Genomic DNA, 22,879 nt, shown 5'->3' on the forward strand with positions numbered 1-22,879 from the left:
CTACAAAATTAGTCCCTCGCCTGCTGCTTACCATCCCGTGCCGCCGGCGGTGGAAGGAAGGGATTTTGTTTTAAGCAGGAGGGTATTTTCATCTCTGGCATCGTATCGCTGACCTCACCGGAGCTGGAGCTGCTCGGAGCCCGGCGTGGCGCGTGCTGCTTTGAAGCTGACGCTGCTCCCAGCCCTCCTCCTGCCCGCGCCGCCTGCGTCCCCAGCGAGGGCTCCTCCAGCATATGCTGCTTCCCAGCGTGAGGCTCGCACGCTGTAATTATTTGAAGCTGTCTCCTCCAGTGCTTCGTTTTACATTGTTCTGTCTTTATTTTGCTTCCAAGGGCCTACTTCCTCCTTTTTTTTTTTTCTTTTTTTTTTTTTTTTTTTGAGAAATCGGGTGTGTACAATGATTTGATCTCATCCCTAGGCTGCATTTGAAGGATATTGTCTATTTTCAGAATCCTCAGCTGTGTTTACGCTCCAGGCTCCAAACCTCTCTCTCCCTTTGAAAAGAGGGAGCGAATCCTCCTTTTGCCTCCTGCCCCGCAGAGCCACTGGCTCGGGGATGTGTGGTTCTAAATAACTGTTAACCTCCCCAAAATGTGGGTCAGCTTCTTTCCCGCATCCCTTTTCGGTGTTCGTGCCCGTGACAAACACGCCTGGCCACTGCTGTGGCACATACTGGTTCACCAGGAGAAGAGAGGTGCTCTGTGGACCACAGAAAATAAAAGACAAAATAATAAATAAATAAATAAATAAATAATAATAAAAAGAAGAGGTCTGATTTTGGCCACCCAGAAATCTTCAGGCCAACAGCCAAAGGCCTGGGCAGCCTCACTGAAACAGGAGCTCTGCGATCCTTCCTGGCTGACCAAACGTAGGGAAGTTGTAGGTTCCTCTTTGTGATTCAAAGGGTGAGATAAATCATTCCAGGATATCTGATGTTGATTTTTCAAAGATTATGGTCTATGGAAAAGGCCCTGGATTTGGATAACCAGCGGCTGCCTTTCATGGATCCAATTTCTGTTTCCCAGACCTGGGTAGTTTAGTTGCTGTTCTTGTGCCATCCCTGCCCATACCGAGGGACAGCAACAAGGGTACCCACTAGGTTCAATGTTCTGTCTTTCCAAGGACATTCAAAGATGGGTCCCAGTGGCTCTTAGGGAGCCTGGTCCCTTGGGTGACTCAAGATTTGGGGTACTGCTACTGTTTTCCATGAGACTCTCATCTGCACCAGCCCCACATGAAGGGGCTGAATCCCTCAGGACCACACAGCAGCAACCCTGGGCCACCTGGTTGTGTGCTGGAGGTTAAACCAACCCTCAGCCATCCACCTGGGTGGATTTCAGATCACACACTTAACCAGGAGCCCTGGAGGTCACCGGGAGCAAGGTGACTTCCCCTGTGCTCTCCGGGACAGCCGCAGGCCCTGCAGCACACCCGTTCCCCGCATCCCCTGGTGCCCAGGTCCCGCGGCACCCTGCGGATGACAGGCAGCTGTCAGCGCTCTCAGGGAGTCTCAGCCCCTCGCATTAATTCTCTCTCACATCTCGAGAGGAGTGTGACAGCAGCAAACCCTCCGAGTGAATCCTAGCCCTATATTAATTCGCTCCCAGGTCCAGCTCTCTGATCTGCTGTCATCTGAAAGTGATACTAATGCCAGGTTTCCATATCCAGCATCCCGCTGTGCCTCCCGCTGCAGTCAGAGTCATGCTGGGAGAGATCAGCTCCGCTTGAGAAGGGTAAACCAAGTGCTTGATTTCAAACAGCATCAAATAAGTCAAGAGAGAATGTGCGGCGGGGGAGGAGGGAGGGAGTGAAGGAACGAACGGTCAGGAACACGTTCCCTTGAAAGGGGTGAGTGGAGAAGAGCGCAGATGGGCTTATTTCTCCCTCTGATCTCTGTCCATCTTTGCTGCTCACCCCCCACCACTTTATTCCTCCAGGTTGTCCCAGTTCTCTCTTGCAAGACTGATTTTCTTGCCCCACTTGAACCTAACCAGGCTCTTCGCGCTCCGAAGACAGGCTGACGACCCTGACACATATTTCAGCCCCGCTCTGAGGGATGGGGATGCTGCTCGCTGTGAGGCTTCGTGAGCTATCAGCGGCTGGGCCGGCTTCGTGCTCAGCTGCCCACAAGGCTGCAAGGCTCGGGGCTTGCCAAGGAGATGTAAGGTCCTGTTGGCCATCAGCATAACGGCAGCGGGCAGGCTGGGGTGGGCTGCCCAGCTCTCCTCCCTGCTGACAGCCTCTGACAGCCAACCCCACACCAGTCCCTCCTCTCCACCATCCGGGCAAGGGGGAGGAAGGTGAATTCTGATTTAATTTGGCACTTCCAAGGAAAAGAATGAAGATACTTCAACACAGGCATCATCTTCCCTTCAGAGCGCTGCCTGAGTATCTTACTGGCTAGCAATGCTGTAAAACTTCAGTGAAGGTCAGTAAAAATTACTTAAGAAATCCAAGAAAAAAAAACAAAAAACATTCACAACAGGAACAGTCACTTCTAAAAAGAGCAGAAAAGAGCTTTCAATGGATTCAAAGTGATTTGTGGTAATGCCTGCTTTGCGCTGCTTTTTTTTCCTTTGGTTTGTTGGTTGGTTGTTTCTTGTTTTTCTCCATATGTGTTTTATTTATTCTGTATCTGAGATACCTTCAGAAACCTGATCTTGTTTTTCCAGCACTTTCAGACAATCAAACTTTTGAAGGGGTCTCAGATTGGGGAATGTTGGAATAATAACCTCCAAACCCTCTTGTCACCTCTGACCGTGCTGGCTGCTGGTGTCCGATACTCTCCATCGCGAAGGTGAAGCACTGAGACAGGAGCAGGACCCGCAGTCCCAAAAAGACCCAAATAGAGCCTGAAGATCTGTGCTGGATGGGCCTTGAATGCCTCCCAGGCCTTGCTCTGTCCTGGTCACTGCCACCAGTGGAAGCAGAGCTGGATGTGAGTGCTCCTCACCTGCAGCAGTGCCATCCCCGAGGGCTCAGTAGAAGCTGTCAGAGGATGGATAGGTGCAGGGAGAGGCACTGATGTTAGATTCCCTGCTGTGGTCATGGCACGTGCATGCTCTACATCCACCCGTCTTTCTGGGGAAAATGGGAACCTGCAGGACAGGGGCAATAAAAGCAGTAGGCAGACAATATCTCACATCTCCAGAGCCGCTTCTGATGTCCACCTTGCCCAAGATCTCAATTTCTCAGGTGCTGGGGGCTTGAGTCTGCCAGCACCCACACTAAGCAGTCCCTTACTCCTGGAAGAAACCTCCCAAAAGCCTCCCCAGAGGCACACTGCAGAACAGGAGCCGTCTGTCCCCGCCCCAGCCCTTGTTTATGGCAGCGTGTCTCTCTCCCTTGGCTGCTGCCTTATGCTGTGCCACTTCATTTGCCCTGATGTTCCTTTTTGTAAATGGTAGGAAATCAGTACTTACCGAGTGGTGGCCCAGAATTTATTTGACTTTAATTTCCCTTTATGACCCCGTTTGCTAATCTCTATTGCACAGATAAAGAGAGGTAACCCAGGCACCATTACCTGTGATGTGGAGAATTTTCTGCAGTTCAATTATAATCTCTTTTTTTCCCCTTGAGCAATAAAAATCTCTCTGTCTTCCTCTCTTTCTGTTCCTTTAAAATCGTTCTCATAATTCTCCCTCTCCCGCTCTCAAGATGAGGTTAGGTACTTTTGTGATGTCTTTTTGGCCGCCGTGTTTGTGGAAGTCAAAGCAGTTAGTGCCGGAGCAGAAGGTTCAGCAACGTGCACGCGTTGTTTAATGCGGTGCTGGGAAATGCGCAGAGGCGCGGTGCAGGTGAGACATAAGCACCAAAAAGAATAGATTAGCACATGGAGAGGACTCCGAGTTCTGCACAGACATCTCTTTCTGGATTGTTTTCAACCTTTGTTTCTCTAGAAATGCCAGCTTGTTGAGTAGCAAAGATATTGCTGAATCGATGATTTAATTTGACTTCTTTTTTCCTGTTGCCTTTAGAGGCATTTTAAGGAAGGCATCTGGTCATGCCGCCCCTTTGAAAGGCCGTACTCATTTGTCTGCAACTTTTTGGAAAGGTGAGTAATTCTCAATGCATTTTTCTTAGGCACCACTTACCCTGGCAAGGAGATCTTTCATGTATTCTTGTGACCTTTAGGACAGCAGGAGCCTCAATATATCTTCAGTGCATGCCTTGTCTTTGTCATGTGGTGATTATTTGTAAGAGTGAAACAACTTTCATTCTGAAGGAAAAATAATCTATTTCTTCTCTGATTTTTCCTTCTCTTAACTCTTTTATTGAGCAGTTTGTGTTGTTGCTGCTGTTGTTTTTCATGTAACAATTTAATCTGACTTAAGCTTAAACTGAAAAGGGTAGGAAATGAACAGTAAGTTGGATCTCTGAGCAATGGTGAAGCTGACTTTTAAAAGTACATCAGAATGACAGAGTCCTGGCTGGTTGATTTTATTAATAATAATGGTCACTGTTAAAATAGATCGTCATTACTTGGAGTTGCTAAGTAGGCTTTGTCAGAGCCCAAGCCTCCCAAGTCTGTATTTATAAAGAGAAGGTCCCTCCCCATTAGCGGAGGTTATTAAGTGGTTGCACCTCAATTAAATCAGGGAAGAAATAGCTGAGTGGTGAAGAGGCTAAATCCACGTCCCCAGACCCCAGCAAAACCTACAAGAATTGAACTTGAGGTGTGGTTGGAGCATGCCTCAGTTACATATTTCAGGTCTGAGCCAAAAAGCAGTGTTTACATGACACCAGACTCATGGAAATTCGGTGTGACTCCAAAAAGTCCTGTCGGATATGTAGGAAGACAGGCTGTGGCTGAGCTTCCTTCTTCTGGTAAGATGAAATGATTTAGCCCTAAGCCATCCCTAATGAAAAACCATCCGAGGGCAGTTTGAGACAGATGCCCTGAGACTGACCACTCATAGAGACTAGGCTGTTTTTATTTTCCCATGGGTATGGCTGGAAGTAAAATCCCTGTGTATTTCACTGACTGTTGTACAAGTCTGCTTCATAAAGCAGCAATTTTTTAGCATAGACAACACAGAGACCCACATACTGATCCCCATCCTCAGGCATTTCATCCAATTTCATTGTAGGATTAACTTTTTTGCCATAAGATTGGCCTATAACATCTACTCTTCGGTGTGACAGTGAGATTTTCTCAGCAAAAGCAGCAAAACAATGACCTGCTGTGTATTCTCTGGGTATTTTAATGATCCCATCTCCATATCTGTTACAATTTACAATAGAGCAGGGCTCAGACTGGCATATGGTTGTCAGCCGAGAGAAAACCGCGCGACGAGGAAGCAGATCAATGTTGACATTGTGGAGAAACCTCTGGAAAGAATTAATCGAGTCTGACCTTTGCATACCCTCTCAGTATGGATTTTCATTAGACGTGGTGCTGTTGCCACACAGAGAAAGTCCAAAGTGCTCTCCTCAAGGTCAGCCCAACAAAGCTGGTGAGCATTACATAGACTGTGGGCTCCTTTGGGCAGAGACCTTGGCTGTCTCGGGGCTGCAGTAGCATGCTCTAGTGGAGCTGTGGCATCTGGGCAGGGTACTGTAGCATCTAGCCTTGGCATAAAAGTTGAAAAGAGCCTTTGAATGGCTGTGTGGGGAGGGATTTGAATTTGTGAATAAATTCCTAGGAAATTAAGCACAGTTAACACCCAATCTGACATCAAATTCAGTAGCAGTAGACAATCAGTACCTATTCTCCCTGACAAAGCACAGAAGGATGGGACTTTTTGTTCAGGGGGGTCTCTAAAGGAAAGCAATGGAGGTACTCCTTTGATCAGATGATAAAGGAACCACCAAGCCCTGGTTCAACCTTAGTTCAGCTCCATTGGGTGGACTTGTACTCTAGTAGCTCACCTGAGCTGAGGTCTGGGTTGCCTTCATCTCATCAGTTGGCTGACTCAAACCATCCGTGCCATCTCGTGGCATGTCACCATCTATTTTGACTGGTAGCACAGAGATATGCAAAGGCACAGTATGTGTACAGCTCCATTGCTCCTAAAGGTAAAATCAAGCCCTTCATTAGTATTTGCTATTAGTTGTTAGTTGCAATCAGACATAATGATCTGTCCACAGTGAAGCACAGAACAGTCATATTCCTTAGACAGAACTTAAAGCACTCTAATAGGAAAATGCAAGATGTATCATATTTCACATATGTTGTATTTTAAGACAATGCCAGAATAGGCATCATGGGCTTGGGAATCTAAGCAGTAATCTTATTAATTAATAAAACTGAAGCTATCTAGTAAACAGATTCTGAATTTGTAATACATAATTAGTCATCACAACAATTTCTTAATGGGCTATTAAGTGACTTAGGGTGGAATTCTCAGCAGCTGACATGTAAGTATCTAAAACAAAAAACTCTCTTTTCCAAATAAATAATGGTCTAATTAATATTGAAAAGAACAGCCTGCTTTCACTGTTTCTTGTGTCTTTAAGAACAGAACAGGCTTATAAAGTAGAAACCTATCCAGCATATGCTGATTGCTGCCAGAAACCAATTTTTCAAGAACTGTCATTGAGAGTCATTAATTATCTGCAGGTCCCATTCGCTCTGAATCAACGACAAACTTTGTGAGATCTTGGATGGCTTTAATTAATGCCTGAATATGAGATGTAATATGCTTCTTGTTTGAACAATTATTGTCCTAGCACAACCCTTGAGTTGAAGGATTCTGGGGAAAATAAAAATAAATGGGATGCTGCAAACCTCTGAGCAGAACCCACCTGGGGAAGACCATGTGAGTCAGTGCAGGCTCTCATGATGCTGCCCTGATCCTACACTCTGAAATGTGTGGTTGGAAAAGCTGCTGCGACTGCACACAGCTCTTCACAACACGAAGGCCTGCCGAGGAAATGTTGCAGTTGTATAAGGACAGCCGATCATTTTTCTTAGATGAGTTGATACTGAGATGTAATGTATATTTTTTTTATAACTAATTAGCCAAGAAGCTTACACTTCCATTTCAAAATTAATCAAGATGTTCAGAGTTTTTTTTCCCTTTTTAAATTCAGCACAAGCTCCTTCTTTCCTTCCTTCCTTCCTTGCTTCCTTGCTTCCTTGCTTCATACCTTCCTTTTAATTTTTCACTGAAATAACTGAAAACCAACTGACAACCAGAAAATCCAAGTACGATTGAGCAGAGTAATTTCACCATAGAGGCTGAATAAAATGTCCAAGGCCATATGCCTCCAAACAGGTCTCTCAGTGGATTTTCTATGTTCACAGCTCTGTCCTAATACAGCTACCAGGCCTCCAGATGGGAGACAGATTATTTCTGGCCAGCTCAAGCGGACATAAAGGAATTTGGGTCTTCCATGTCACTGGCTGTAACCGCTGGGGTTTCTTATCTCTCTTGAACGAGGCATACAATGCTGTTCCAAGCAGAATTTCTTCTGCATTTAATAGGCACTGGCTGCACAACAGAGTGGGCAGCAAACACTGAGCAGGGCTTAACATTTGGAGAGGCAGATCAGGAGGGTGTTGAGTCCTTCGGAGTCATGCTTTGTACCGACACAGCTATTTTGGTCAGAGAAACGGTTGTTTTTTGATTCACATAGTTCCTTTGCCTTCCCTATGACGTCAGTAAAAGGTGTGTGGGTGTTTGCCTTTAAGTTGACAAGGAACACACTTTTACTCATGATTTCATGTAAAAGTGTAATATCATCCTGCTCCAGCAATATCTTGGATCCTGTTTAACTTTCAGAACTTGTCTTGAGCTGCCACATTTTCATGAATATACTGGCACCATTTGAATGCTCACGAATAAGGGATAACATGACTATGCATAGCAGACGAGTCAAAAACCCAGAGCTTTTGCTTATGATAATTTTTTTAGTTATTATTTTTGCACCCGGCCAGCTGTTGATCTTGCTAATGTGTAGTCTAGCAGCCAAGCTTTGTTCCCTCTTGGTTAATGAACTATGCAAGAAATCATGGGCCAGTGGCTGCCTTTAAAGCTAATAGTGATGGTCCATAAAGAAAAAATAGCATGGACCACTAGATCTGGAGACCTAGCAGTGCTGTTGTCAAGGATGATGGGAAGAAAAAGTGATTGAACACACTTACTCCTCCTTTAGTGTACTTATATTTCTTGGACACGTGCAGAAGTTAAATCTTAAGATGTGTTGCACATGCTGTGGGATTATCAAGGCTTTGTGGCCTGGTAAAACATACCAGTCTTCATCCAGGAGACCTTGCAACCCATTGGAGGTCACCTGCCTCAAGTGACAAAGCATAGGGACAAGCACAAGGAGATACTGGATGTCTCTGTGCTCTGTTGGAGATGGCCCTCAACCATGGCATTTGGTTAACAAATCCTCAAGTCCAGGAAAGGGCTGTTAGATTTGGGAACCGCCTCACCTCCTAATAGCTTGGAGAACAGGCAGAGTGAGCTGCCCTCAGTCCTGCACGCAAACGTGTCCCCATGGAAGGGCTTATGAGTGTCAACGTGAGCCCATCCCTCTGCTGCTCGGGGTGCTGGTGAGAGGGGGAGGCTGGACATGTGCCCGACAGTGTCGTTTCCACCAGCAGGGAGCTAGAGCCTTCAGTAGCTGATGGTTTGCTGCCAGCAGACTGCCTCATTCTCATTCAGGAGCTGAAACCGAGCTTGCTGCCAGCTCACTCCTATTGCTGGGGCTTCAGGAAGAGCTGCCTTTTCCCCTGAAGCCCCTTCTCAAACATGTTAGCCCTCTGCTTTGTGGAGCCATCTCTCTCTATCCTCCATCGGTTGCTTCTTTTGTTGGCTTTGGGATTTCTCGCAGACCCTCCGCTCCCCCTTCCAAGCACCTCTCGGTTATTAAAATGCAGCTCAGGATAGTTCACTTTGCCTGGTACATTATCATTCCTCGTTAGAGACCCCTCCAGGGCCTGTGATATGCCTGCACCGACTTTATAATTACAAAGTCAATTTCTAAACAGACATTTGCAAATAAGTCAATTTAAATACCGAGATTTGCAAACAATAATTAAGCAGTAGCTTCTTTTTTAATATCTATATATATAATTAATGCCCATGGGCTTTTCATTTTACCTTGCGACTGTGTAGTTTGCAATTGTTTGTTGAGCTAAAGCCTTCTCAGAAAGCAAATCAAATCATTGATGGGTTTTAAAGCTGTTTAAGGAAATGCCCTACCTCATCCCACCCCAGCCCCACAAGTCACGTCTTATGCAATTTCCCGTCCACCTAACAGCTGCTGGGAAGTTATGTCGGATGCCTCACACCAGAGCAGCTGAGCTGCAAGGCTTTTCCCTCCAACATAAGGTCGGCAACCTGATCTGCCAGGAACTATCCCAAACCACAGCAGACTGAGGAATACCTCATTAAAGAAGCTGAGCCATAAAGGTAGTCTGCAAGGGAAAAAGCACTCTGGAGGGGGAGGTGAACATAGTCTACCCCAGGTTTCCTCAAAGGGTGTAAAGTGAGAGGGCTCATGCCACGAGCGGAGTGTTAGGCACACACAGATGTGCCTGGTCCAAGATAAAAAAGGATCTCTCTCCTTTTCTTTGAGACAGGTCTTCATGTTATCCCATGTCCTCCCATCACAGTCTGCCAGAGCTCTTCTTCTACCTCTCCCCTTCTCTCCCTGGAGCCCTGGGCAGGATGTCCATGGCCCCCCTGCCCCAGGTCACCAAAGCATTGGCAGCACCATGGAAAGGAGGCTGTGGGACCCTGGGAAGGAGAGGCATGAGGAGATGAAGCTGGACATAAAGGGCTGCATTTTTTGATAGGATACTCCTTGATCTTCACCCTGTTGGCTCTGCTCTGTTCAGATGCTCTGTGTAATGGCTGCAGCACTGTCCCTGTGTGCCTTGTTAACCCCAGGGCCATTCCCACCTCTCTAGAGAAAGCCAACCCATCCTTCTGTCTCACTCTCCCCTCCAAATCTCCTTTGCATCTCTAAGTGTTTTTTAACTTACCCAATGACCTCAATAAGATCTTAACTCCTCCTATCTGGCCCTCACCGATTTATAGGTTTCCTTTTAGCACATCTTCTGGACAGAGCTTTCCCCAGCATGCAGACCATTGACCGGAGGCCACATTACTGCCGTGAGCAACTCAGATGTTTCACAGCACTGCCCATTCCCGGCCACCCTTCTAAGCCTCTTTTCTCTCACTTTATCTGACCCCCATTACCTTCAGCTTTCTTTTCCCACAGATTATTTCTCCTGTCATGGCTTTCTTGCTTTTCTTCCAGTCCTCACAAGGGCAGCTTTTTGCTTGTCCATTCCTCCAGCCTGCATGACTCTACACCATACCTGTGTCCCCCAGGGGGTTTTAAGAACAAATCTCCACAGGGCCTTGCCTAGAAAGTAACAGGAAAAAGGTTAAGTGCAAAGAGTTTGGTGCCCTCGTGTCGTGGTGCATTACAGACGGGCTGTTCTTTCCTGGTTTGCACTCGTGCTTAGTAATTTCAAAGGGCTTACTCATTATTTTATGTTGGTTCCACATTTTTGAGCATGCTCATGTCTTAGCTCATCAGACTTTAGCCAGCTGGAGCCAAAAATATCCCTGGCATAATCAGTTTGTTCATCCAAACCCAAAAACCTCATTTCCCGATCCAAATAGACATTCATGATCAGCGCATTTGAAGGGAGCGTAGCCCTCAATATCATCTTGAGTGACATTGCTGAAAGGAGACTTCCTTGCGCCCTGGCACCCTGCATCCAACTGCTATAAATATGAGCAACAATTATACAACCCTTCTTTTCCCTTTTTATGGGTGTGTGAGGACAATAACTTAAAGCGCTTGCTGCTATTCAGCACAAAAACAAATAACAGAACAACTCTGGCTGTGATGCACTTCAATGGCATAACTTAGACGTGCCACTGTTATATTAAGTTATAAATATCTATCACTTGACAATGCCAATGCTTTTCGGCAGGGATAGGAGTATTAGAAGAAAAAAAAAAAAAGCCCAAACCCTGAATTGTGGTTGCTATAGCAATTAACAATGGGCGTCCTTCTTCAGGAGCCAGAGATGCTGACGCAGCTAAAACAAATGTTTGTGTATGGCCGTGGCAGGGACGGTGACAGATTAGGGAGTGCTGGCCTTGAGCCTCAGTGTAATCCAATTCTAAATAAATCATAAATCTAAGTGCAGACTGGCAGGCTGGAGGGAATACCAATGTGAGGAGGGTGGTGGCAAGGCAGTTTCAGTTTCTGTTGGGGTGGCAGAAGTGGGATGGCTAGGAAAATCCAGATGGAGAGGTTTGTGGTCTGGATTTCCAGGCAAAACAGCCACAACTTCTTGCTGGTCTCTCATGGGATGGATTCCCATCTGTAGCAGCCCCTGTGTCCACTAAGCATCTTTGCTTTAAGGATGAATATAAGCATTAAAGCTGAAGGAAGGAAAAAAGATGTGAAGGGACTTCATAGCTCCTTCCCATCACCAGATGTGGCCTCTGTAATCCGTCACCTTCCACCTTAGCCCAATCTATTCTGTTACCAGACACTCTGGGAGTCATCTGGGTCCAGGCCCAAATAAAATCATGCCAAGGTCCCTATGGAAGCCCTTCTGTCATATGACATGGGCAAGCCCAGACCCCCTGGGGTTACTGTTGGGCTGAAGACAAACTTCTGCCTTTAGGAAAATAAAACAAGCAAAATGACAATGATCTGGTTTCTTCTAGCCTCTCTGACACATGGATTCAGCCTTGATACGGAGTGAAAAATGAAAATGAGGACAGTTCAGTCAACAGCATGTCTCAGAAATTAATGAGCCCCGTTGCCTTCAACACCTGATAATTACATCTTTCAATTAAATGAACTCTCTCTCTGTCCAAGTTCTTATAAATTAACTCAAAGTGATGCATCTTTGTGGGCTGCCAAAGCTTCCTTATGCCAAAACCTGTGCAAGCTTCCAGGTCCTTGCATTGATGGAGTCCTAGGCTCATACATATTTGAAGGATTTAGTTGGGATGGCGTCCCAACTCCTAGGTTACTATCAGGAGCACAGTCCGTGACCCTGAGTTCAGCACTTTGTCTACCTGTGAAATGAGGGAGAACAAAAGACCTTGGAAGACCCCAGACAGTCAGCTGCCAGCATGGGAATCCCATGTAGAGAGGTTTCTGAAGTCCTGCCCTTAGCTCCTCAGTGCTAAATACAGGATTCCCTTGACTCTAATCATGGCTTTCATATAACGGTTTAGAGATTAGAGCCTTCAGCAAGGTGGTGGAGTGACTGACTGCTTTCTGGGGAAATTCACACCATTATAGGCAATTGTTCGCAGTAAAAGGCACTTCCTAGGGAGAAGAAATACCTGTCACTGTACTAAGGCCCATTACCATATTTTGCACTAAGTGGTCTTAGGGTAAAATAGGCAAAGCTGCTGGAGCAAGGATTGGAAAAGAGGACTTGCACGTCCTCATGAGGTTATAAACTCTCATTCTCAGCTCCAGCAAGAGAGATTGAGTCCATTTTCACCCCAGAAGTGCTCCCAGCCCTGAACTCAGGAATGGGGGAGTAGGTCTTGTGGTCAATCTGGTCTCACAGGTGAACTTTAAATATGCAAAAGCACTTGTAAAAAGGGCAAAACCAAGTTTTAGGATGCTATGGGATCCTGAGAATAGCTGAAGGTAGGTGTGTTTGTGCCCTACACTGGATGGATTTTTTTTTCAACTCTTTAATACAGAGATGTTGCCAGACCTGAAGATCCTCTGGGGCCACCTGGAAGTGACAGAAAGTGTTAGGAGCCTAACTCCTAACAATAAGTTAGGTGAAACATGGGCAACCTAGTCTTCTTCTGTGTCTAGTGAAGAAGCCTGAGGGACCAAGAGCTCAGATCTTCTGCCACTGAGCCGTGGCTACACACCATGGGACGCAGGGGAACTACACCAAGTGCCTGAGGCTCTGTCCTGCTTGGAGAGGGGCTGAGCACTTAGGGATGCACTGAGATATGTGCTCAATTTCCTGATGAGATCACGTGTGTTCAGAGGTAGGGAAGACAGATGACTTTACGTCTCCTCCTCCTCCATTCAAATGAGCCTTGAGATATTTCTAAGGCTCTCCGAACTCTCCCATTTCATTGCCTTCAGCCTGGAGAAAATCCATGCATAAAATGTGGGCTTCAGTTTGCTGTACGTACAAGCCTTAGTCAGACAGAGAGGAGATGCTGAGAGTAGGGAGAAGGGCTGCGGACAGAAATCCCGCTGCATCAGGGTGAATGGTACAAAACCAGACAACTGCTCCATTTTCTTTCTATTCTCCCCTTTTCTTAAGTAACCAAGTGCAACCAATGCAGCTTAAAGCTGGGTTTTTATAAGCTTGCAATAAATCCAGCCAGCTTTTCTAAAGCACAGCAGGCAGCTGATGCAATCACATAATTCAGCCCAAACCCATCGGACAATGGCTGGAAACGCTGAGGATATATTTTCCTCCTAAACCCACACAAGCATGTATTCCCACTTGCGCAGATGCGCGCCGTTTCAATTAAGGCAATTAGCAGTGACCAAGGGCAACTGCAAAGCTCCAATTAAACCAGCACAAAGGCTAACATGATCTACAGTGTCATGGAGCAGGTTGGAACATGCATCCCCGACAGCCGCTATCTGCCAGATTAAAGGGTTTGTAAACTCTCTGTTGTCCCCTCCCAGACCTCCTACAATCTCTTCTCCTTCACTATGCCCAAATGCTAATCTCCAGTCTTTGTATCTCCTCATTAATTTACCCCTTGTAAGGGGCCTCGGGGGAAAATTGAAGCTTTTTTCCCCTGTCTTTCTGTCCCATGTAAAGTGTAGCTTGCAGCCACGGTGCCCTATTCCCCTTCACCTTGTTACGGATAGCCGAGGAGCGTGATTTAGGCTTCAGTGAACTTTTTCTAACACTGACTGGTGCCGGACTGTGTGTTTGCTGTTTGCGTTGGTGGGCTGTGATAGAGAGGAATGGAAAAAGGCTGCAGAAGAGCAGCAAGGGAGGAAACTGCTTCTCTGCTCAGGCACGGTGATTTCCTGCTAGGATGATTTGGGATGGCCCTTATTTTGGGAAGGGGCTGCCTCAAGCCCTCCCACAGAGATGCCTGGTCACCTGGGGGAAGAAAGGCGTCTGTCTGAGACATCTGCTCTGATTTCTATACCCAAGAAGAGTGGGAAGCTCCTTGGCTTGAAGACAGGCCTGAGCTTGGGGTTATTTTGCAATTGAGATGGTGGTTTAGACCCAACTAGAAAATACTCAAGATGCATGTATGTTGAGCTAGACTACTTGCTGTTGACATTCAGAATGGAGGAGGATTTCTAGCAGCAGTGTCTGAGCTCTGCCTGTTGCTAATATCCTATTCCACAGTCTCAGTCCTTGTAGGCTTTAGATTAGGCAAGGCTCTTCCAGCCCCTTCTCAGTGCCTTGACCTGCACATTTGGACACTCCCATCCATGCTTGGTAGGTGGCAGCTCTGAACCACCTCAGAAAAGATATTGCTTGCTGTCTACAAACTACTTTTATTGGCATGTGTTATTAACAGAACACTGCATCAAACCAGGGGCAGAGACTGGCACAGATTGCCTCTTTCAGACTGAGACTGGAGTGCGACTGGGGAAAGAGGGACAGTTAATGACAGAGAAACTTTCTGAGGATGGGGAAAGACTGTCCCAGGGGCACTAATGCTTGCACCTGGATCTCGCAGTCAGTGGTTAAGCCCTGGCAGAGGCAGGTAATGGGGTGCAGTGATTAGCCTCTGGCAGCTGTTCAGTGGCCTGAGCTAAATGCTCAGGTCAGATCCTGAGACGGTCTCACTCGGTTCCTAGCAGACTCCTACTTATACAGCAAAAGCCACGAGTACAGTTAGTGCTAATTGGTGCCTTCGTTAGCAGTTGCTGCTGAAAAGCCACTTGTTGAATAGGCCCAAAGGTTGAACTCTTTTCCTTAAAGGTGAGTGCTCCAATTAAGGGTTGACAGGCAGGTGGGGTAAGCTGCTTGCTACCTGCTTGGAGAATATATAGAAATTTCAGGGTTAGAGCCCCGAAACCTTCCACACGTTCTCTTAAAAAGAACATCCTTCAGTTTGGATATGGTTGTGAAGGGAGAAAATCAGAAGATATATTTGATACAGAAAAATGCCTTTAGCATTTCTTTCTGTGGCTCTTGCACCTTTTGGCCATGTTAGGTTTTTCCTTACTGTTTTAGGTTTTCTCCCATGTTAGCACCGAAGCTAAACCCCATGAAATCCCTTGGGTTTGAGACAGCTCAATAGAAGTGGTTGCGACATGGCCTTGAATTAGCAGCTGATCCAACAAAAGAAAAGAGGTGAAGCAGAATGCCTCACCACGGAAGGTGGAAGGGTTGTTCCTACGGAAATGTTTTGAATTGCAACAGCATCAATAACAGTAATAATGTCACTGACAAATGCAGATATCCCTGATCAAAACGGGGATTGGTGCAAGAGCCATGCAGGTGCAGCCTAACGAGCGTAGCAAAGACATCCCAGGGGCTCCAGCTGGGGCTGGTCCCAACAACAAAACCACCACTGGGAAAAGCAAACTCCCACAAACACACGTGTACTGGCTGCAGGGATCAGGAGCAGCCCATGGGTCACTTTGTTCTGCAACAAGCGGCCTCCTGCAGAGATGATGCTTCTGACCTGGGGACAGTTTATCTCAGCCTGAACCAGGAGCCTCCTCTCACACCTCTGATCTAGACTGCCACTCCAGAGGAGCTCATTAAACTGAGCCTAACAGATCTTTCTCTTCCTTTACTTACTTGATTACTTTTCTCCCCCTGCACAGAATGAGTTAAAAGTCCTTCATTCCTCATCCATTCTTCCTATTAGAATCTTATCTCATTCTAGTCCTCCCCCTCCTCTCTCACACTCCTCCTTTCCTCACACACAACTACTTGCTCCCTCCAGGAAGCCAGCTAATTATTTCCTGAATGCCCCCAGTGTTATTTTGCCTTGAGAACCTCTCCTGCTGGGACTTCTCACTCGCTTATGATTCTCTGTGTGACAAAAGGTTTCTCAGTTTAGCTTTGAATGGGTATTTCTTTAATTTCTACATTTAGTCCTTTTGCCTCATCATCTGCACTTGGGCTGAGAATAGAAACTTCACTTGACATTATCTAAACCATTATCAATTAAATCCCTTCTTAACTTCCCTTTTTTTTCCCCTAAGCTGTGTAAGTTTTGTGTTTTTTTTTTTTCTCTTTCCTCATTCTTGCTTACCTTTCAGTAGAAGATAAAGCCCTTTGCCCTTCTGCATTAACTTTGCAAACGTAAAACTTTTTTCTTTTTTCTTGTTGGTGTTCTCGTTGTTGTTTGTTTATTTTAGTTTAACACCACGGCAGCAATCCAAGAACACGGGATCCTAGCTTATTTCACACCTGAAAGCCAGTGCATCTTCTTGGATCCTGTGCAGACGTGGGTATGCTGGCTGTGTACAACAGAGCTTCTCCAGCAGAGCACGGAGATGACTGCTGCTGAGTCAGCAGCAGAATGGCACTGGTCACAGATGAGTTTGGGACTCATGGCTTTATGTGACCTACAGACACATGGAGACTGTACGGTCTGCAAAGAGGCAACATATGACCCACAAACCAACATTGCTATGGTCCTTCGTACAGAGAAATCAAAGCAGAGACTTGTCCAAGGCACTGCTCTGAGGCAGAGTTTTAAACCCAGCCTTAGGAATGATAACCCAGGAGCTTACCCAAATATTTCCACGTGGTGCTTCACATATTCCCTGGGGTCCAGTGACTGCAATGAGAAGGTATGAGAAGGTGACAAAGAAAAGCAAAGGTATCTCCAGCATGCTTCAGTTCTCTTCCAATAGCCTGCACCTCCACTGCAGTAACAACAACACTATTTTTCTCCACACATAGCACAGAATAAGAGGGTTGTAGTCTGAGCAGGACAGAAAGTGACCCACTGTAGTGAGCAAGCCTTTGATGGGTCAGCATGCACGTGACATTGCACTACGGCTCTGTCGTAGCACATCCCAGCTCACGGTGAAGGTCTCCAGCACACAGCAAAGAGCTGGTGTGGGTGGAGGAACTCCAGAGCTAATGGAGTGGGTGATTAAGGTGGTAAATGCCTCTAGCAAGGTGACTCAAAGGGGAAATGGGGGTGAAGCAGTGACACAAATACATGGAAGCTGGGATTTATTAAGTTTCGGGATTCGTTTGCCCCCCACTGGAACAGAACCAATGCAGAATTATAGTTCTGTGAGTCAAAGGCATACAGGTCACCTCCTTTCGACCCACACATACTTGTCACAACTGGAAGCATGCCAAGTTAAAAGCATAAGCTGCTGGAACTTAACCTAGTCACCATAATTCTGCAACAGTTCATAAACTATCAAACACACTAACACGGGGGGTTAAAAAGTACCAGGAATTTATGACTTGGCACATTTTTTAATAAGAACTTTACAGATCCAAAGAACTGGAGAAAATGCAGGTAAGCAGCTGAAATCCAAACCTGGAGCTCTCTGAAAGTTTGTCTTTTTGAGGTTGCACAAGAAGAAACATTAATTGGTTGCTGTTTCACCTCTTTTCTTTGTTGGATCAGCTGTTAATTCAAGGCCTGTGGCCATGTCATAACCACTTTTATTGAGCTGTTTCAAACCCAAGTCCCAGTGAACCTTTTTGTCATTCAAGCAATGAAGGAGACTGCCTCCCAGCTCTGCAAAGGCTGTGCAACCTAGCCTCAGAGCACCCTGAAATCTATCAGCGCTAATTAGGGCCTACTTAAAGGATCCCAGGCTGCCATTACTGGTTTGAAATGCAGAGTGGCATGTGAAAGCCCTTATGCATGGCTCCTGACAGGAGCAAAAGCAAACAACAGGCCCTGCTGTGACCTCCATTTACAAGACTCATTTGCTGCACTGAAGGCATCAACTTCTTGGAAATCAAAGGGACAAATTAGTTTTGAACCCCTACCAGTTAAGATGGACTTCTCACTGGGACAGTGCTCCCTCCTGGCTGGCTAAATGTTTCCTTAATCTTTGAGTCTGTGGAGTTTCTCCAGGGAGGTTGGGTAGAGGTGCGTGCTGCTGGGAGCAGGAGGCAGCACATGGCAGGCAGCTCTCCAGCTGCCCCTGCTCTCTGACACCAGGTGGGTACCAGCTGCCATGTAACTAAAACTGATGTCATGATTTCCAACTAGTATTACCCACTTTCCCTTAAATAAAGGCAGAATCCTGTGTTCTGCCCCATTATCGTGCTGCTTTTTTCACCATGATAAGAGAGCTCTGTCCAGTGATGCTTTAAGTGATGTGCCCCACGTCTCCTCCCATGAATCATGCTAATCTTAATAACAATTCTCTCTTTGGGGGAAGAAAGGGTCTCTAATTCATCTTTGTTCTTGGCTCCATAAGACTCCAAGACCATCTGTCTATTTTCAGTTAAGTCTACCCAAATTCCCTGTGCAGTGGGCATGGAGCCTCCTGAGGATCTGTCTCTCCTGAAGTTCAGCCTAGCCAAAATTGTTCCCCATGCAGGCCAGCTATTGGAAAATGTGGGTTGAGAATCGGGAGCCTTAGCAAACAAAAATGACAGCATCTTGCCCAAGAATAATAACATGTTTAATTTGTCACCCATGGGATCCCTCAGTCCTTATGGCAGAAATACCAGAGAAATCCTTCCTCATCGCAATCTGCCCCACTGCCACCGCCTTCCCTCTGCATTCCTCTCTTAATCTTCCTGAGACCCAAGTGGCTATCTCAATATGAGATATTTCTATCTCCTATTCCGCTGGCATATGGTTCTGTGAGCCTTCTAAAGTCTTTCAAGGAGAATCTGAATTTATTGAACTCTTCTGTTTCCTCGCTGGGCTGTCTCTGAAAGCCAGCATTAGAGGCCCATCCTCTGAGGTTTCTCTCTGTCTCCTGATGCAGTGCCAACAGGGAGAAGCACTGAACACATTAAACCGTTTAGTGTAGCTCAGCCTTTCCCTTGTTTACCAGTGTCTGGCCAATTCCAGGTCTGTTTGACAAATAAGTGAGCTTTTAGCTTAAGTAAAGGCAGCTTAATATAGCCATACCTGAACAGGAAGGGAATATGTGGATCAGGTGTGTCCAGAGGAGCCAAAAGCTGAAAGATAAGCAGAGATTATACTTTTCCTCATTGAAACCTTGGTGTGAATGTTTTAGATATCGTCTTTACTTTCTACAATCTCTGTAATCCGGCATGGGCCTCCAGTGGTGGCAGTGGCTTCATGTGGTCATGGTCAGACCAGATGCTCTGCAAGATCCCCTAAAAAGAATGGAAATAAACCTGCTCAAATATGACAAATATTCATTAAAAATTGCTCTTTATTATGTACATTGTTTCCCCTAACTATTTATTTTGGAGGGATTTAAAATCTTCATGTGTTGATATTGATAACGAAAAGTTAGTTGAGTAGTCATTATATTTACTCTTCGTGTTAGTATTTATTTAGTGAGTGAAAAAGTAGACTTGCTAATTTTCTTTTATATTAAAAAACGTCTACTGCTTGGTTGGGTACTTCTCAGTCATGAAACAACAGGGAGAGCCCAGGCCCTGGAGGTATTACTAAGGAGACAGCTGGATTCATGATGGGACCTGGCAGGGAACGAACCGAGGAGCTGAGGCATGAAACCCACCTCCTCATACACACTCACAGCCCCCTCTAGGTCCCTGTGATGTTCTGAGGGACCTGTGTACCTAAATAAAAGGCAGGTCCTTTGTGGTTCCAGATGAAGACATGAAGGAGAAGCCACAGCAGAAGTAGGAAATGGAGGCAGGCGATGACCATGGTGGACAGCTGCCAACAATCATTCCTCTGGTTCAGACGGTGGGAAGTGGATCTTTCCTGCATGCAAGGGTGGCACAAAGCAGGCAGCACCAGTGCAAGCTGCTTTGAAGCAGTGCTTCTAGTGAAGCTCAGGTATAAGGACATTTTTCTAGTGCATGAGAAGGAATTGTCCTTCACTGCCTGCTCCATCCATAGCTAGAGGTGGAGCTAATCAGCTCAGGGAATGTTCCCAAACCTTGCTAACATCTGGGTTCAGATCTAAATCAGATCACAATTCCTGCCCTATTTAACATCCCTAGAGGGGACCTTTTCCTCCACTCAGCACAGCAGTCTTTTGCTGAGCACCTGGCCAGGTGAGCAAGCAGTCCATCGTGGGCCTTTCCTTCTCGACCTGCTGGTTGGGACACCCTGAGAAAGGGCACAGCCTGTGCTGAGAGGACACCTCTGAGCCAAATCCCACCTGGGTGCCAGCAGGGTGGGCACAGGGGTCCGGATGGGTGACGTGAAGCAGACAAGGTCACTGTCTGACTGAGCACAGCCTCCTCAGCAGCACTCTGATGTCTTCTTTTTGGCTGTTGGCAGGAGCGGTCTGGAGGGTGGAAATGTTGTTTCTGAGGTTGTACACGGGACAGAAAGAGCATGGGTTTTGGAGGAGAAGACCCATGCCACTGAAATTCACAGCAAGAGAGCTGCCGAGATGAATTGGTTTCATACCCGTGAATAACACCTCTGTAAGGACTGCCAGATGCTTTCTGCAAACCCTGCTGACGTGGCAGGGAGGTTAGGGGATCCAGCTCCCCCAGCCACTGCTGTTCCCAGCCCTGTTCCCAAACTTCGGGACCCCCCATCTCTTCCAGCCCTGCCCATGCAGGAGCAGGAGCCCCGTGGCTGCATGCACATGGTAGGATTCATTGCACCAAGCAGCTTGCTCTGTTGCGTGCACAAGATGAATTATGACACAGGCCCCAAAGAGCCTCTCACAAGCTGTCCCCTCCTATATCGAGACCTGGCCTAAGCCAGGAGGGAGCAGGAGGGAAGCAGATGGCAGCCTGGCAGAGTGATTAAAGCCCAAGATATCTGTTTTAATGAATTGCCCACCCAGCAGATTAAATATTGCAATAGTCAGTCCTATTCTACGCCATCAGTAATCTCAGCCTTATTTACGACACGGGGGAAATGCTGTGCTTTTCCCTCTGCCGTGTGTTGTCACTGCAGGCAGAAATACTAGTTGGGATGGAAGAGACCTGTGGGTCTTATCTGCTGCTCAGAAAGGAGTGGATGGGTGCCACTGCTCGGATGAGCCACCTTGCAGGAGGGTTCAGTGAAGGAAACGGGCCACAGCTGATCTTCTGGCTCATGGGGATTCCTACATGTATGTGTCCTATGCGGATTTAAACCTGAAGACAAGTTCAATTTCTATTCACTTTTTTTTTTTTTTCTGCTTTTACATCTCTCTTGTTCCCCTCTTCTCTCTCATCCCATTTAAATACCTCCAGCTATCCCTCTCTGAGAGCTGATTTGGGAGCACAGAGCCAAATCTTTCTACATTGCCCTGCTTCTTCCTCTCTCCTTTGCTCCTTACAGGGACATTGGCAGAGGAGCTGATTTGGATTTGCTCTGTTAACAGGACTCCTGTCAGTATATTTTACATAGCTAGACAGGCTTAATGAGCACATCGGGAGCCGGTGCCAAACCCCACGATGTTCCTCACCTGTAGGGCAGAGGCTGTGCCATGGCAGCGGTGCTTTCCATGCCTCACTTCTGCTGCTCTCGGGTTCCCAGCGGTGGGGCTGGCAGCCGCCTCTTCCCAGTCCTTTGCAGGATGCTGGAGAGGAGATGAACATGTTGGATTCATCAGAAGAGATGAACAAATCCTCCTGGTGCTTGGTTTCTTTTGGGCTCGGGTTAAGAAAAGCAGTTACCTGTGTCCCTAAGCCCCACAGAGCTCCTGCTGGGATAGCTGCTGGTCGTGCAAAGGGATGCCTGTCCTCAGCGGGTGGATGTGCCCGTGCCCCTCAGGTGCTGTCCCTGCTCTCTGAAGCCTGTGCTGGCAAGGGAAAGAATAAATCATAGCAGGGGGGCAGAAAAAATTCAAAGGAGAGGCCACACAGACGCATCCTTCCCTGGGGAGGCTCATTTTTAGAACGGACCAACCCTCCCAACAAAATGTTTGTCAAACCCGATGCCTTTCTTCAAAAACTCCAGGTGCCAACAAAAGCGTTGGGAGGTTTTCTTGGCTGGGAGCAAGCACAGAGAGCTTAGATGGTTGTTTGGAGGCCAGCTGTGCTGTTTTTCCATTCATTCATAGCTGCTGCGAACAGCGAGGCCAGTTGGTGAATACAGGAGGAACCAGTGCCTGGGTCCGTTCCCTGCACCTCAGCTGCATGTCTGGGGAGAGCTTGGGAACGTTTCCATGCCGTGGTTATTTATACTTGCCACCCCTGGGTTCTGAACTTTTGTGTGCGTTGGTAATAATATCCCATTACTAAACTGTAATTTATGTGTGCATCATTTGCATTATTGAACAGCTGTTAGCCTCTCTAAACTGCTTGCCTGCCATATTGCATAGATAATAATATCTAATCCATATTAATTATAAATACACAAATTGTCTCCTAAATAAGGCAAAGTTTTGTGAGCAATACAAACCAATGGGTGCCAAGAAATGTTAGTGTTACGCCTGACACCTCATCCTCTGGCTGTCATGTCATGAATAAAGAAGAGCCCCCAGCACAAGTTAAGGATGGCATCTGAGCTTTAATAGCCTGCAGCCACTGCCATAAACCCTCTGGCTATGATTTCATCACATCTCACAAGCTAAACTGCGCTGGGTCAATAAGAAACCTCTACAGAGGAACTGCTGCAGGAAGTGGGACTGCAATTATTATTCACTACCTGGTGGTTGTCGGCGGCGGATCCACGCTGGACTAACCCCACCTGGTGGTGCTGATGGGGTCTGGCTGACCTGTTTGGGAAGAAAACGCTGATTTCCGCCCTATTTTTGGTTTGAGGTCCCCTAAAGCTTTGCCTGCTGGAGGTGGAAGTCTGACATAAGCCCTTGCAGTTGGCTTGCTTGCTTCTGTTGGCTCGCTTTCCTCCGTTGACTTTTTCAGACCTCTCTCTCTCTCTCTCTCTCTCAAAAAAAAAAAAAAAAA

The 22,879-nt window shown here is 46.6% G+C and overlaps 2 long non-coding RNA genes across 2 annotated transcripts; both read right to left on the reverse strand.

The window, feature by feature from the left end:
* Positions 1–691: 691 nt before the first annotated feature.
* On the reverse strand, positions 692–19,041 carry LOC139999044 (uncharacterized). Its single transcript, XR_011804035.1, has 3 exons — positions 18,990–19,041; positions 16,657–16,703; positions 692–6,012 (listed from the first exon to the last, which is right to left on the reverse strand). It is a non-coding gene; the product is annotated as an uncharacterized lncRNA (long non-coding RNA).
* Positions 19,042–19,118: 77 nt separating this feature from the next.
* Positions 19,119–22,253, reverse strand: LOC139999015 (uncharacterized). The gene is made up of 3 exons (XR_011803975.1): positions 21,647–22,253; positions 21,436–21,549; positions 19,119–19,201 (listed from the first exon to the last, which is right to left on the reverse strand). It is a non-coding gene; the product is annotated as an uncharacterized lncRNA (long non-coding RNA).
* Positions 22,254–22,879: the final 626 nt, after the last annotated feature.

This window comes from Anas platyrhynchos, chromosome 18 (genome assembly GCF_047663525.1).
Source record: "Anas platyrhynchos isolate ZD024472 breed Pekin duck chromosome 18, IASCAAS_PekinDuck_T2T, whole genome shotgun sequence".
In the NCBI taxonomy this organism is placed as follows: domain Eukaryota; kingdom Metazoa; phylum Chordata; class Aves; order Anseriformes; family Anatidae; genus Anas; species Anas platyrhynchos.